Source organism: Rhinoraja longicauda, chromosome 10 (genome assembly GCF_053455715.1).
Source record: "Rhinoraja longicauda isolate Sanriku21f chromosome 10, sRhiLon1.1, whole genome shotgun sequence".
NCBI lineage: Eukaryota > Metazoa > Chordata > Chondrichthyes > Rajiformes > Arhynchobatidae > Rhinoraja > Rhinoraja longicauda.
The window spans coordinates 9512436-9529731 of NC_135962.1; the positions used below are offsets into that span (position 1 = coordinate 9512436).

At 41.3% G+C, this 17296-nt stretch overlaps 1 pseudogene; it reads left to right on the forward strand.

The window, feature by feature from the left end:
• Window positions 1-6783: 6783 nt before the first annotated feature.
• On the forward strand, window positions 6784-10978 carry LOC144597722 (EEF1A lysine methyltransferase 3-like; annotated as a pseudogene).
• Window positions 10979-17296: the final 6318 nt, after the last annotated feature.

Consider the following 17296-nt stretch of genomic DNA (forward strand, 5'->3'; position numbering starts at 1 on the left):
ACAATTAGGAGACAACAGCATTGAAGTACAGAAGGATCTTATGGTCCAAGTCCTTAACTCCCTGAAAATGGCAACACAAGTAGATAGAGTGGTGAAGAAAGCTTATGGCATTCTTGCCTTCATTGGTCCAGGTTTTGAGTATGAAGCAGAAAGTCATGATACAGCTTTATCGGATTTTGGTTAGGCCGCATTTGGAGTATTACGTGCAGTTCTGGTTGTCCTATTACATAAATGAGGTGCAGGCTTTGGAGAGGGTGCAGAGGACGTTTACCAGAATGATGTCAGGATTAGGAGACATTAGCTACAGGGAGAGATTGGACACACTTGGGTTGCATTCACTGAGGTTGAGGGGAGGCCGACTAGAAGTATATTAAATTAGTTTAGTTTAGCGGTACAGCCTGGAAACAGACGCTTCGGTCCACCGAGACCCCGTCCACCAACGATGATATTATTTCTCTCCTACGTACTGGGGACAAATCACAAAAGTCATTTAGCCTACACACCTAAGATAGACACAAAAAGCTGGAGTAACTCAGCGGGACAGATGGCATCTGTGGAGAAAATGAATGGGTGACATTTCGGGTCTAAACCCTTCTTCAGACCTACACACCTATCCGTCTTTGCAATGTGGGATGAAACTGGAGCACCCGGAGAAAACTTATGCGGTCATAGGGACAGCAACCGTAGACAGGATCGAACCCGGGTCTCTGGCGCTGTAAGGCAGCAACTCTACCGCTGCGCCACGGTGCCGCTTAAAGAAGTGGTAAAATTAGGAGATCCATAGATAGGAAAGACAGTGTGAGCTTTTCAAAAAATGAAAAATACAAAATAGGGCTCCCGTTTAAGCTGAGAGCGGCTAAGTTTAAAGGAGAAGTTTGCGGCAAATTATACATAATGCCTGGAACGCGCTACCGGGAGAGATGGTTGAGGCCGATACGATAGTGGGATTTAAGAGAATTTTGGACAGCGACATCGATTTGCCTGGAATTGTATAAGTGTTAGTCTTGGCATCATGTTCGGCACGGCCTGTTCCAGTACTGTACTTTCATATGTTCTGCTCCACATAATCTGTCAGATGACAGATGATGGAGATATTTATAGGTAACGGGGCATGATGTATGCACAAGCAAACATTCTCTTGCGCAAGTTTGGTGCATGTACAAATGGGTTGAAGATGTCTCTGTTCAGAGCATACTGTACACCACTCTACACTGCACACTTGTGGTCAAACTATAAAAAAGCTACCTACAGTCTTCAGGTAGCTTTTAATGATGCCACGAGGATATTACGGAAGAGACCTAGATGGTGTAGTGCAAGTGAAATGCTTGTGGCTGCAGAAGTTAATACCCTACAAGCCGTGCTAAGTAATTTAATGTATAAATTTATTTGCTGAATTAATGACTCTGAAAATGAGATAATCTTGGCATTATCACTAATAATGTTTAGAACTACACGCTACCAATCACAGTTGTAGAGACATTGGTATAGTTGGCCCGTTGTTGATCACTGATGGCTGATGCATTGTGCTTGTATGTAATTTATTGTGGTTTTGTTAGTAATTTGTTAGTAACTTACTGTGCTTTTGTATGTAACTTATTGTGCTTCTGTGTGTTTATTATACGTAATGTCTTGGCTTTTATCTGGACCTTGAGTCTGTAATAAAGGATTGATTGATTGATTGATTGATTGATTGATTGATTGATTGATTGATTGATTGATTGATTGATTGATTGATTGATTGATTGATTGATTGATTGATTGATTGATTGATTGATTGATTGATTGATTGATTGATTGATTGATTGATTGATTGATTGATTGATTGATTGATTGATTGATTGATTGATTGATTGATTGATTGATTGATTGATTGATTGATTGATTGATTGATTGATTGATTGATTGATTGATTGATTGATTGATTGATTGATTGATTGATTGATTGATTGATTGATTGATTGATTGATTGATTGATTGATTGATTGATTGATTGATTGATTGATTGATTGATTGATTGATTGATTGATTGATTGATTGATTGATTGATTGATTGATTGATTGATTGATTGATTGATTGACCGACCGACCGACCGACCGACCGACCGACCGACCGACCGACCGACCGACCGACCGACCGACCGACCGACCGACCGACCGACCGACCGACCGACCGACCGACCGACCGACCGACCGACCGACCGACCGACCGACCGACCGACCGACCGACCGACCGACCGACCGACCGACCGACCGACCGACCGACCGACCGACCGACCGACCGACCGACCGACCGACCGACCGACCGACCGATCGATCGATCGATCGATCGATCGATCGATCGATTGATTGATTGATTGATTGATTGATTGATTGATTGATTGATTGATTGATTGATTGATTGATTGATTGATTGATTGATTGATTGATTGATTGTCTGTCTTTTTTTCCACCTTTCTATCCCATTTTCTCTGCATTTCGATATATTTATATCAGGGTTTGTTCCGTTCCAATGAAAGATCCCGGACTTGAAATGCTGACACTGTTTCGCTTTGCACAGACATTGTCTAAACTGACCCAGTTGCTTCCTAGATCATTCTACATTGGCTACCATCTTAGTAGTTTCGATCTTTGAAATATTTTTGGAAAAACACTAGATTAATCCAGCAATATTTTGTTGTGACATGTGTGAAATGCGATATCGTTTATATTGGTACCTTTGAGAAAAATGATCAGGTGATGATGAAGTCTACTAGTTTCTGTAAAGTTGGGGCAAATCTTGGTTCTTGACAGACTAGGTAAAATTGTACTGCACTTATGCCGTTGGTTAATAATGAAATGCAATGTTATTATCTAACTTTAACTCTGCGGGTCTAGAAATTGTGGACATCATGGGGATGAGGTGTGCATACTGTAAGAGGGCTAATCGTACAATGAAGCGATGCTATCTAGTACACATAACGTGCAGCCGACTGGGGTTGTGAGAAGAGGGGCTGGTCCTGTTGACAATAGACAATAGACAATAGACAATAGGTGCAGGAGTGGGCCATTCGGCCCTTCGAGCTAGCACCGCCATTCAATGTGATCATGGCTGATCATTCTCAATCAGTACCCCGTTCCTGCTTTCTCCCCATACCCCCTGACTCCGCTATCCTTAAGAGCTCTATCTAGCTCTCTCTTGAATGTGTTCAGAGAATTTGCCTCCACTGCCCTCTGAGGCAGAGAATTCCACTTATTTACAAATTTCTTTACGAAACGGAAAGGAGGTAATTTCGTCCATCAAGTTTATGGTGGCTCAATGAACAATTAGATTCGCCCATTTACTTTATCTGTAACCCATTCCTACAACCCGTCAATTTTCTAGATTGTCGTTAAAATAAAAAATAAAAACACGGATAGGTTCAAAGAGGATTTTTGGCAAGGCTTTTTCTTTAAACATTTCTATCATAGCTTGCCTGTTTGACGGGTCTTCAATCAAGTCAAAACCCTGCTTTCCACTGACCCAGCAGTTGGACACTTTGAAGAAACCCGAGACGAATTTAGAAAGAAAGCCCGGCCTTGTAAAGTATTCGTTGTAACATTTTGAACCACATTTCGTCAAAGTGAATGTAAATAAATTAAGGAACTTGCGTCAAGGAATATTGCAACACAATTGTTTTGTTTTATCAAAGATTCAATAGTTATATAATGAAGGTTACTTTATGTTAAATTACAAGCGGCTTCGTCATGCTTGATTTGACGTGTCTTTGAGATAAATACTTGGAGACGCATTCTGCTACTCAGTATCATGCAATAAGGGAACAAACACGAACGTAGGACATTCGGGAAGAATACGCTCCTGTTCTGCACAAATATGATGAATGTTAGCGTGAATCAAAAAAAAATCTACTTTCGTGAGGTCAATGATAAGGAAACTGACGTATACCAGGAAATAAGGAAAATAATACCTCATTGTTGTCAAACAACCACGGAAAGCAGAGTAGGAAAATAACTGCAGATGCTGGTACAAATCGAAGTTATCACAAAATGCTGGAGTAACTCGGCAGGTCAGGCAGCATCTAGGAGAGAGGGAATGGGTGACGTTTCGGGTCGAGACCCTTAAGCAGAGTGTGCGGAATAGATTGCGAAACACGAAGTGAGAGGAGGAAAGATTCTATTGCGAGCGCCATTGTACGTTTGAATTTTATTTAGACCCACAAGCTGGAATAAAGATTAATCAAAATAAACAAAGGCAACATTTTTAACAACATTAATGTACTGGAGTATCGTAGGATTAAAGTCCAAAACTCCCTGAAAATGGGAACACGAGTAGGCAGAATGGTATAAAGGCGTTCTTCCATCGGGCATTGAGTAAAAAGTCAGTACGCCATGTTGCAGCTTTATAACACGTTGGATATGCCGTATTTTGAGTATTGTGCACAATTCTGGTCGCCCTATTAGAAGAAGGATTTGGAGGCTTTGGAGAGGGGCAGAAGAGGTTGACCAGAACGTTGCCTGGTTTCGAGAGTGTTAGCTACAAGGAGATGTTGGACGGACTTAAATTATTTTCTCTGTCGGGGGTTGAGTGAAGATCTAACAAAAGCGTATAAAATTTATGAGAGCCATACATAAGGTGCACGGTCAGAACCTGTCTCCCAGAGTGGAAATGTCAAAGACTAGAGGGCATGACTTTGCCAGGTTGGGAAAGTTTAACAGATATGCGCGGGACGCCATTTACACTGAGAATGGTGGATGCCTAAAAACGCGCTGTCAGGGGCAGTGGTGGAGGAAATGTGACGGTGGCGTTTAAGGTTAAGGTTAACCTCTTAAGGTTTTCAGATCAGCACGTGGAAATACAGGATAAGCACAGGAATATGGATCCTGTGCAGGCAGAGAAGATTGGCATCGGGTCGGGATGGTCATTGTGAGCCGAAGGGCCTGTTCCTCTACTGTTTTACCTTCTAACCTCTCCAAGCATCAGCAGATGGACACTCCTTTTAGGACCTTTTCCACCTATCATAATTGTAACTCAGTTGTTCATTTGTTGAATAGTCCGGCCTCCTGAGAACATCGGAAAACTCCATTAGAAACGCTTTGCAGAGATAGAAAAAAGGGTAATCTTGATCTTAACTTCTACTTCACTGTCGCGTTTTGTCACCTGGTCTCGCTTTATCATAAATATTTGTGTTATTGTATTTATTCCCCCAATCACATTCTCTAGCACCTAAAACCAACGTGTTTTCTTTCTTTCCCGCTCGGACGCAGTACCCCGACCCTGGCACCGTATCTGTTTCTCTTTCCATTAGTGCTGACTGACCCGCCGAGTGACTCCAACACTATTTTATTTCGGATTTCTAGCATCTTAATTTTGATTTCCCCTCATTTCTATCCCAATCTGTGAACCTTTCACTAGAGAAGATGTCCCTTCCCCAGTTCTGGAATCTTTCGTCTGCAGACACGCCATCGTGATATCTGCACCGTCATTCTCCCTCTCAAAATATTCTATATCTCAATGAAATCAACCTGCAATCTTCTAATATTCAGTCCGTAGATGCGGGCAACAGCCATGCTCTTCTCCAAATTAGTAGCACATTGCACATGAACATTAAAAAAGATAACAGCAGGAATATGCCACCTGGCACCTCAACCTGTTAGTGAACATGGTTTAACTACCTCAGGCCTCAAATCCATCTCTGTAGCAATTCCTCTATCCCTCAATTGTTCGATCGTTAAAAAATATTCTACCACAATATTAATTACTGCCAATGATCTAGCCTCCACAATTCCATAGCGCAGAGAATTCCAGCAATTCATTATCCCCTGCGAGAATAATTTTCTTAGGATAGGGAACTGTTTTCATCAGACACGAGGGGACTACCAGTGCACTACGTTCTGAAGAAGGGTCCCGACCCAAAACGTTACCTATCAATGTCCTCCAGGGATGATACCTGGCCCGCTGGATTACTCCAGGACCTTGTGTTCGACGCTGGAAATGTGTTCCCTTGCGTTATTTTGAGCTGTAATGGATGTAGCAGTGCGGGATTAAACGTTGAAACTGAAATATTATTTGGAAAGTTGTCATTATATAATACTTAAAAAAATTATTATAACAATGGGCTTGCCTCACAGTAAACACTTAAATTGCAGTACTTGGGAGGATGTAAGTCAAGGCATTTCGATATTCATCTATTTTCTTTTAAAGAAAAACACCACGTTAAGTTGTAACTAGTTTGTTCCAAATAGAAGGGAGCTAAACAACTAAAAACAAATTCTTCAACACTGGAAATTAAAAAATATGTATGTTAGGTTATTTTCAGAGATTGATTTCCAGCTGCACCAATATGTTATTATGATAGAAAAGTGTTCCTTAAATTTGACATATGAGGTTAATGTTATTATATTTCCCAATGTGCTCAGCATAGGAGTACGTCACTCAGCCATAACTGATGGATTTTCGTGGGTGCTTAGTAAAGTAAATGTAACGTTTATAACACCACTGTGCTAAGAACCCGTTCTAAAATCTAAGGTCAATACCCTCTGCTGAATTCAATGAATTATTTCACTCTCCAGTTGTATCTTTTTATCACAGTAGACACAATGTGGGTTTTTTTCCACAAGCCCCAATGTGCAGCACTGTGGTTTTAGAAATATATTCGCCGCATCTCTGCTTCAGAGCTAGCCGTCTCTCTTTACCAGAGATTACAACGTAGTGACTTGTAGTTCTCAATCTGGTAGAAATTGATATCCTAAACCAAGACCGGAGTCATCTTGCCTGTGGATCAGCGAGGCAACTGAAAATCAAAGAGGATGAACAGCTCTGAGGATTCTACCCCCGTGTGGGAAAAGGAGGAGAAGCAATATGAATTCAGTGGATACCCTTTAAAGATCACGACGTTTAAAGGAGCGTTTCTCGGCGTCTCTGGTTTTGTCTGGGAACCCGTAAGTCTAGCAGCCTGTTACAAATGCACTGTGTGCAATCGCTTCCATAGACGTATTTTACCAACACTCGTGCCAACCCCGGTAGTTGCATAATCTATCTCATACCATCTGTCCACCGCCCACCACAAATGCTTCCCGGTTAAAATGGTATTCCCACCCCTCAATTTATCCCTTCTACAGGAACCGGACCTGAGCTGAGCGTTGCCTTCAAAAAAAATACTTTCCACGGATCTTAACAAGTAAAGGGAGCCCATTACAGCTGCACTGCTGCGTTTCATCAGATGGATCTTCGCCATCCATATTCTTCTCTCAATTCACATCCATTTACCCAACCTGGCAATGCGCTATGTCCATTAGTACACATTTCACTTCGTAATTCCGCGCCATAGTGCCCTTAATCCTCTACTTCCATGCCCATGTCGGAGTCACAAAAGCCAGGGATCTTTATCCGCCCTTTATAATTTTCTAACCGGCCAAGAAACCCACGTGGATTAATATAGCAAAGCACGCTCGCCACCCCAAGGTAAGAATTCAGGGGTACGAATGCGTGATGGGGAGTGGCACTTAGTCTTGGGCAGCGCCCGCTGGGGTTCAGAAATAGTTGGTGATGAATGCTAGCCAGTTTCTTCCTGAACTTTGCCCATCGCTCCAATAGGGTTGAGAGAGAGCATCATATTGTTGTTCGGGTCAATTTAACTCAGAGAGACAGCTGATGTGAGCATTGCGGGCGCAGCATAAACGCGCCCATCCTTGTTAACGATCCGTTATTTTTTATTGTTGCTCTCAATGATTTCTAAAGATTTCCGCGCCTCCGATCAACACCAAGGCGCTGCAATTACAATCTGCAAGGGTGAAATTCCTTCTTCAATTTCGTTGCTTCGGTATTTCTACAATGCAGCGACTACACAGCATTACCACGTTACAGATGGACACAAAATGCTGGAGTAACTCAGCGGCCCAGGCTTTCGTGTCGGGAAACGTCGCGCACCCTTTTTCTCCAGATATGCAGCCTGACCCGCTGAGGTACGCAAGCATTTTGTGTCCATCTTCGGTATGAACCAGCATCTGAAGTTCATTTCTACACAAGCACTATACTACGTCCAAGAGAAAGAAGTTCGGGCTTTCGTTGATTTCTGCGTAACTGTAATGTCTCTAAAAGAAATTGCATGTTTGGAAATGCAAGTAGGGTTTGGGTTTGTGAAAACAGCTTGTACAGGGAACGTCCGGAAACCAGCCACGCTAATCGTGGACATATGCCATTTCGTCTTTGTGTGTGAAACTGACTAGGGCGGGATGTCCCCTCAAGCAAAATAAACCATTGGGTTGTTAACAGGCGAGAAAGCAGATTGAGATTATCTTCACTTGATTATCTTTAGGATAATTAACCCTGCATTTACCACCACTAGGACCACTTCACGACGACCAAGCTCATAACCCATATGAAAGGCAATGTGCGCAGGATTCTATGTGCGCGGCTCCATCTAAGTTGTTTAGGGCCCATCAACCACCCGATTCTCCTTTGTGCCTTTTGAACGTAAACGGATTACAAATTGATGCGAGTGGTTTGTTTTTTTCAGGGACTTGTACTCTGTCGTTATTTCGAAGATGAAAACATTAATTTTACAGGGAAGAAGTTGATTGAACTGGGGTCCGGAACTACTGGGGTCCGGAACTGGGATCGTGGGCATTTTAGCCGCACTGCTGGGTAAGTTAATTCATGACACGGTTTTCACTCCAACGATAAAGATGATATCGGAAATAATGTCATTTATACTCCGATTTGAATAATGAAAGACCCATAGTGTCTATAAAGTTACAGGTCCGCTTAGATCTCCAACATACATTTCCCTTATGTGTTGTGCTGTCAGCGGGTCTCCTTCTGTAAAGAAAGTGGCTGCACTCGTGGTGTGGTTTTTATCCACGTCCCTAGATATTAATGTCAATTCTGAGTGTGCTACTCTGTGCACGGTTTTATGCAGAAACGGTATATTAAATGAGGAAAAATAGGGTAATTACAAGCAGCAAACATAATGAGAAGAATTAGAAAAAAATCTCTTGTCGTATACCTGATCAACTGTGTGCATAAGCAATACATTTCGTCAACTAACACAACAGCAATCAAGGTGATCACTGGAAGATTTGTTTAGGCTCACGAAAACCGCGATCATATTACTTCTGCACCATAAAACCAGGAATGGCCCACGGAGCATTACATTTATAATATTTAATGGTTAGATTTATGTAAATTCAGTTACTTTAGTTTAGAGACACACCGTGGAAACAGACCCTTCGGACAACCGAGTCCGCGCCGACCTACGATCCCAGTACTCCAGCACTATCCTACACATTCTAACTCTGTTCCGCTCTCTCCCCTGACATCAGTCTAAAGAAGGGTCTCGACCCGAAACGTCACCAATTCCTTCTCTCCAGTGATGCTGCCTGTCCCGCTGAGTTACTCCCGCATTTTGTGTCTACCTTCAGGGTTTGTGTTGGCTGTCAATGTGGAAATCGAGTCATGCACACTCGCATACGTAATGTCTTGGAGCAGGCTCTTCGCCACAACTCGCCCATGCCGACCAAGATGTCTGCCCGAGTGTCCCATTTACCCGCCTTTTCCCCATATCCGTTTCGACCTTAGTTATTCATGTGCCTAACTAAATGTGTTTTAAACATTGTAATTATAGCCGCCTCTACAACTTCCTCTGGCAGCCCATTTCCGGACACCGCCAACGTCTGTGTGAAAACATTTGTTGCTCTAATTCCTTATAAATTTTTGTACTCTCACCTCAAATATGTGACCTCTAGATTTAGACCTGCCGATCCTGAGACAAAGATTGCGACTATCCATCTTACCTCTCCCCTTCATGATTTTATAAACGTTTACAATGTCACTCGCAGTCTCCTGCGCCCCAGAGAAGAAAGTCCCAGCCTATCAGTCTCTCATTTTATGTAGGAAAATAACTGCAGATGCTGGTACAAATCGAAGGTAGTAACTCAGCGGGCCAGACAGCATCTTGGGGAGAAATAATGGGTGACATTTCGGGTCGAGGCCCTTTTCAGACTGATGTCAGGGGGGGGGGAGGGGGACAAAGAAATGATATAGGTGGAGACAGGAAGACAGTGGGAGAACTGGGAAGGTGAGGGGAAGAAAGGGACAGCGGAGCTATCTAAAGTTAGAGAAGTCAATGTTCATACCGCTGGGCTGTAAGCTGCCCAAGCGAAATATGAGGTGCTGTTCCTCCAATTTGCGGTGGGCCTCACTATGACGCTGGAGGAGGCCCATGACTGAAAGGTCAAACTGGGAGTGGGAAGGGGAGTTGAAGTGCTCATCCAACGGGAGATCAGGTTGGTTCAGGCGCTCAGCCGCCGGGAGATCAGCTTGGTTAAGGCGCTCAGCCACTGGGAGATCGTTTTAACTCATCCCCTCCTGTCTCGGTAACATCCTCGTGATTTGTTTTCTCCACCCTTTCTAGTTTAATGCCATCCTTCCCGCTGGATCGGTCTGGCTTGTCGGCTGAACTTTATTCGGGGTTGTATTCTACGTACACATCATTCACACGGGGCATGAATCATTACCAGAGCTGGCTGGAATAAAAAGATGACTGTTGTTTGATGTTTTCCTTCCTCAGGCGGCGATGTCACCCTGACGGACAGAGCATACGTTTTGAAACAAATTGAATACAACGTCTCTGTAAACATTCCACCCAGCTCAAGGCACCGTTCCAAAATCAGTGCTCTTAAATGGGGCACTGATCAGAACAACTATCCATCCGACTTCGATTTCATTCTGGGATCGGACATTGTGTACAACCCTGCCTATTTTGCAGATCTTCTGCAAACACTTCAGCACCTTTGCAACGAGCAAACTATAGTATACATGTGTTCTAACATGACAGCCAGAGACGGGGCCACCAACTTCCACCAAGTGCTCCTGCCGGAGCAGTTTCATTGCCAGTTAATTCACATAAGCGGGAACAATCACATTTACAAACTGACCAAAAAAACACAAGGCCCTGAGGCGGAAGAAGATAATTTCATATATAGGGATGTGCAAACAGTTTAACAGCAACATCGAAGCTAAAAAAAAGGAAAATGTTGGCAACGATAGGTCAGTCATCTTTTTGAGGAAAGAGAAACAGAGTTACGGTCTATGTACATTTTCCCACGGATGTTGCCCGATCTCATGTGCGTTTCCAGAATAATCTCTTTTTATTTTACATTTACCGTATCAGCTATCCCTTGCTACCATTTGGGGTGGGTCATCGAAATGAAAATAACAATGTCCATAATTATTCCCCCCGGTTGGCCGTAATCTGACGTTTCATACCGGGGCTTTACATTAATTTGCATTCTATACAGATACACTTTCTTTAAAAGACACCACACTTTGATTCAATAAGTGAAAGCGAGTTACGTTTCGGTGTCAAACAAATGCTCATGTCTCCAAACACACAAGTTAAATACTCTCTCAGTCCCTCCCCCACCCATATTCGCCGTACTAGTTTCACTGTCACCCTGTTAAGTTTCACTGTCTGTTTAACTCATTATCACCTCACCCATAGCCAACAATAGACCATTGTGGGCTCCACCGTCCCTTGATCATCGTTACTTTTTTGCATATATTTAATTCATTTGTTCTATATCTCTCTATATCACCGTCTATATCTCTCGTTTCCCTTTCCCCTGACTCTCAGTCTGAAAAACAGCCTCTACCCGAAACGTCATCTATTCCTTTTCTCCAGAAATGCTACCTGGCCCGCTGAGTTACTCCAGCTTTTTGTGTCTATCTTAAATTCTCACCTTACCCTGTTGGAATATTAATGACACTTCTCACTACGCCATTGACTCAGATTCACGTCGTCATTTATTTATGCCACCAAAGCTAAAGTCTTTAATGTAATTTAGGAAGACTCCGCAGATTAAAAGCACCCGGAATATTTCCATATGTGTTTCAAAATGTTGCAACTGACTGATATAACTTAACCAAATTTATTATTAGACAAGTTATATCAGTCTAATTATATTAGACTGATATAACTTAACCAAATTCATTATTATTATCGGACCATACGCCTTCATCTCTTTCCAACCCGACTTCTGCGCTTTCGCCTAATTCTAAACATTAAACTCTTATTTCACTCAATGCAAGAAATGACGACGAAGCTGCTTGTTTGACGAAGCATCTGATAGCTTTGTGATTGGAATTGCAATTGTTTGGGCTAAAATAAATACCAATTACTGCTAATCCCCAGAATTCTGACTATGGTTTGAGTTATCGAGTGCAATGCCATAAAGTGTAGGTAAAAAGCTAATTGGTTGCCTCGAATGAAGCTGTCCATGTTTACACTGAATACGACAAACGGAAGTTCCCATTGACCTTTATACTTTTATACGGCGAACACTTGCTTTACCTGACCACCAGAGGCGCGCGATGCTTGGAGATGATATATCTGCCGCGCTGTTCCTCTCCCTCTATTCTATAAGCGCTAGAAGATGCGAGTGATATGTTTCCAAGCAGTGGGTCGTTCTTTTCACTTCCAAAGCACATTATCACACAAACATCGCCTGCTAAAAAGTGGACTGTTGTTTATGAACCAATACTCCGTAATAATTTAGTTTTGATTGATCTCTGTAGAATATTCGAAATAGCCACAGTCTATAAAATGCGCATTTGTTATTTGTAAATGTAAATTGCGTTGTAATGCAAATAATAAATCTTAAACTGTTGTAATGCGAACCGGCTTTGCTTGTTTTTATTGTTTTATTGACCTGGATTATTGGATGTGGTCTCAGAGAATAACTACTGGTGCCTTTGCCTCTTTCCACAAAGCCAATGTTGCACATTTTTCTCGTTGTTTGCCAGGATTTGTGATTTACTATAAAATAGAAAATGATGCAAATGCTCAGTCAGCATGTGTGGAAAGAAGAAACGCTTCATCAGAACTGTGTGCATTAACGTGTACTTTGATCACCCTAACGCCGAGTAAAGTATGCCCATGTCATGTGGAAGCTCCTCAGTCTTACTGCTGATCGACTGGGAGAAGCAATATTAATTCTAGAGAACCACTCTGCATCATTACAGCTGGCGTTTGCACCAGATAGCTTGCACCAGATAGCTTTTCCAATTATAGACACAAAATGCTGGAGTAACTCAGCGAGTCTGGCAGCATCTCTGGACAAAAGTAATAGACGACGTCTGATGAAGGGTCTCTTAGTCTCATGAAGGGGCCCGACCCAAAACGTCACCTACACGTTTTATGTGGTGTTTTGCATTTCGATTAATCCTTTAAAATCTAAATTTTAATCCTGTAGATTTCGGTTGCACCTGCTCCGTCCACGATATATTATTTCAGTCGAGATTAGAGAAATGAAAGCCACGAAATAAACATAGTTGAATCAGAATTGTATGACCATCGTAATGTGAACCCTTTTGTATTTCCGCCCCCACGAGATGCAAGTGATTCCTAGGGTTATCTAAATTATGTTTCTTTTTTTTTTTTTTTTATTAAAAGTACGGTAAATTACAATAATACAACAGGTATATCTTAATACATTTTTTATACCGCTTCCTTTTTTTGAGCTTTAAGAAAAAGATAGAAGTAAAGAAGTAAAGAAAGAAAGTGCGCAAGAGTCGTGAAGTGCAAGAGAGTGTTGGGAAAAGAAAGCCCCTTGGAAAAGAAGTTAGAGAAGGAAGTAAAGTAAGAAAGTAGACCCTAGAAAAGAAAGAAAAAAAAAAAAAAGTAGAAACAATCGCTCTATTATAACATTAAACTCCGCAGGAAGGGGACTACCAACCAAGTCTGTTTTGTTGTTTTACCTCCCGTTACCAGGTCCTGATACCATTTATTTATTTATTTCTTTGTAAAATTACTATTGCACCTCATGCTTGTAATAGGTCCAGAAACGTAGACCACGTCTTTTGGAATTGGTCTGCTTTACCTGCTAAGAGGAATCTCATCTCTTCCAAATGTAGTGTTTCAAACATATTTGATATCCACATTTTTATTGTTGGTGTGGGCGCATTTTTCCAGAATTTCAGTATGAGCTTTTTTCCCATTATTAGCCCGTAATTAAATAAATTCTTCTGAAACACGTTTAATTCAGGGTTACCTTCCGATATTCCAAAAATGATCCATTCTGGTTTTGGTACCAGTTTTATTTTGATTAATTTTGAAAAAATATCAAATATTTCATACCAGAATTTTTGGATTTTTGTACAAAAAACAAAAGAATGCGCTATAGTAGCTTCTTGACACAGACATTTATCACAAATTGGTGAAACATTCGGGAAGATTTTATTTAATTTAGTTTTTGAATAATATAATCTATGTAATGTTTTGAATTGGATGAGCGTATGTCGTACGTTGATCGAACATTTATGCACCTGTAGTAAATGATTATCCCAACTCTCTTTTGAAATTTTTATAGCTAATTCTTGTTCCCAGTCTCTTCTAATTCCATCTGTTGTGGGTATTGCTATGTTTAAAATGATATTATATAAATACGATATTAGATTAGCTGATTCCGCCTTTGTCTTCATTGCTTCATCCAGTAAGTCGGATGGCATATTATAATAATCTTTTGTATATTTTTTCAGATAATCACGAATTTGAAGATATTTAAAATATTGGTTATTTTTCAAATTATATTTCAGTTGTATTTGTTGAAATGATAGTAATTTTCCCAATTCATACAAATCTTCGAGCGATTTAATTCCCATTCTTTCCCATTGTATAAATGATTTGTCTATAATTGATGGTTTAAACGATGGATTATTGACTATTGGTATTAAAAGAGATAAGTTTCTTAATTTTAGATTCTGTTTTATTTGTTTCCATGTTCTAATTGTGCTATGTATAATTGGATTTTTATTATAATTTTTATTATTCAGATTTATTGGTGAGAGGATAGTCGCTCCTATATTACTCGGGGAGCAGTCCCCTTTTTCCATACAGCTGGCGTTTGCACCAGATAGCTTGCACCAGATAGCTTTTCCAATTATAGACACAAAATGCTGGAGTAACTCAGCGAGTCTGGCAGCATCTCTGGACAAAAGTAATAGACGACGTCTGATGAAGGGTCTCTTAGTCTCATGAAGGGGCCCGACCCAAAACGTCACCTACACGTTTTATGTGGTGTTTTGCATTTCGATTAATCCTTTAAAATCTAAATTTTAATCCTGTAGATTTCGGTTGCACCTGCTCCGTCCACGATATATTATTTCAGTCGAGATTAGAGAAATGAAAGCCACGAAATAAACATAGTTGAATCAGAATTGTATGACCATCGTAATGTGAACCCTTTTGTATTTCCGCCCCCACGAGATGCAAGTGATTCCTAGGGTTATCTAAATTATGTTTCTGCTTGAACCTTAAATGTCTCTGCATATTTAACTCCGCGATTTAGATGTCTTTCAAATTTACCTGCCGTCTGACCAAATTGTATTTTAAGATGGAAATAGTATAGAATTTAGGATTAGAGGGCATTAGCTTGAAGGAGAGGTTGGACAGAATTGCATTGGTTTCTTTCTGGAAAGCCAGAGGTTGGGGGAAACCTGATAGAAGTGTATAAAATTATTGGAGGCATAGATAGGACACAGACTATTATTTCCCATTGTCGATATGTCAAAGACGTAAAGGGTGTAGCTTTATTGTGAGATGATCATTGTTTAAAGGAGACACGCGGGGCAAGTTATTTACACAGGGGTTACTGGATGCCTGTAACACATTGCTCGGGGTGATGGTGGAAGCAGAAACGATTGTAACGTTGAAGTGGTTTTAGGTAGGCACATGACAGGGAGGGACTGGAGGAATGTGGATTAAGTGCAGGCAGGAGATTAATTTAATTTGGTACCATATGCGGCATGAACACTGCGAGCCGAAGCCAAGGGGCTGTCCTGTGCAGTTCTATTCTACGTTCTACGTAATTCAATCTATTACGAGTTTTCTCAGTAATTGCGCACGTAGATATTTAAATTCATATCATTACGGATATACTTGAGACCATGGTACTCTTTCTGACGATTTGACGAGCCTGTTCTCCGATAACGGGAAAATAAACTTTCGACTCTTTACATCAATTTGTATATTGAGACAATTTATTGGATTCATATTGTTCACATTTTACGGGCAGTGGTAAATATGAACCCGTGTAACATTTGGGGGAAAATGCAAAGGAACAGTAATTTATTCCGCGCTTCCAGTTCCATTCACGCAATTCAACCGTTTGCCTGACAATGATCAAAACTACCGATGTTCGGATTGTTCCCTCTGGGGTATAACTGAATTATATGGTGTTGTAGCCAAAACAAAATCAGAGGTAAACGCATACACTTGCATCCTTCCGGAGCGCGCTGTGATTCCCAGTTATACGATTTCCTTCGATGGAAATGTCACCTCCCCCCCCCCCCCCCCCCCCCTCCCCTCCTTTCAGTATAATTATCCCTTGGACAAACTAAAACATCCCAACTTGCTGCTCTTTAGAAAGAAAATCAATCAGAGTGTATCGCTTTTGTACAACTAGATCTGTTGCTTTCACTTCAGCGAGTTTCGGCAGAGGCGGTGGGTGAAAGGACGCTAGGCGACTGTTCACTGAGCCAGAAACTGCCAACTCCCATGAGTTTAATGCATCGCCAGTCACTTAACCAGGGCAATTTCTCGCCTGATTGTTTTTTTCAATTCCACTTTCCACTAAGGACGTTCAAACGGCTCCAAATGAAACGAACATAATGTCTTGAAGGTTTAAATCCGCGGGAGTCATAACGGGCCGGAATTAAATACATTACTCGATAATTAAAGATACCTTTCCGATATTAACTATGATGGAAATCCACCCACGGGCCCTTTAGTGAGAATAGTAGCACACATTAATAATAGCATACATAATGTACACCTTACGTTAGATAGTAAGATGCACACTCTCACACTCCGAGTGCCGGTTCGGGATTGATATGGACAGAATGATATGTACGTGTAGGAAAGTTCTGCAGATTCTGGTTTAAATCGAAGGTAGACACAAGGAGGAAGGGTCTCGACCTGAAACGTCACCCACTCCTTCTCTCCAGAGATGCGCCTGTCCCGTTGAGTTACTCTCAATTTTGCATTTTGTGTCTACCTTAGAATGATATCGACTTTGACATCTTATACTATTGTGGTAACCCAGTTGCGTTAGAATCTAAAAATGTACCTGGCTCTGGTGAGATGATGTGTTATCGGTTACCCGGAACACGAAAGACATAAAGCTCTTTGTGGTTTGATCTAATTGTATTCACATCCTCTTATTAAAAACGGGTTGTTTAAATATATTAATAGAATGCGACAATAAGAATCATCAATATTTGGGATAACTTGAACAACGAATGGGAATAGGACGGAGGGGAAAG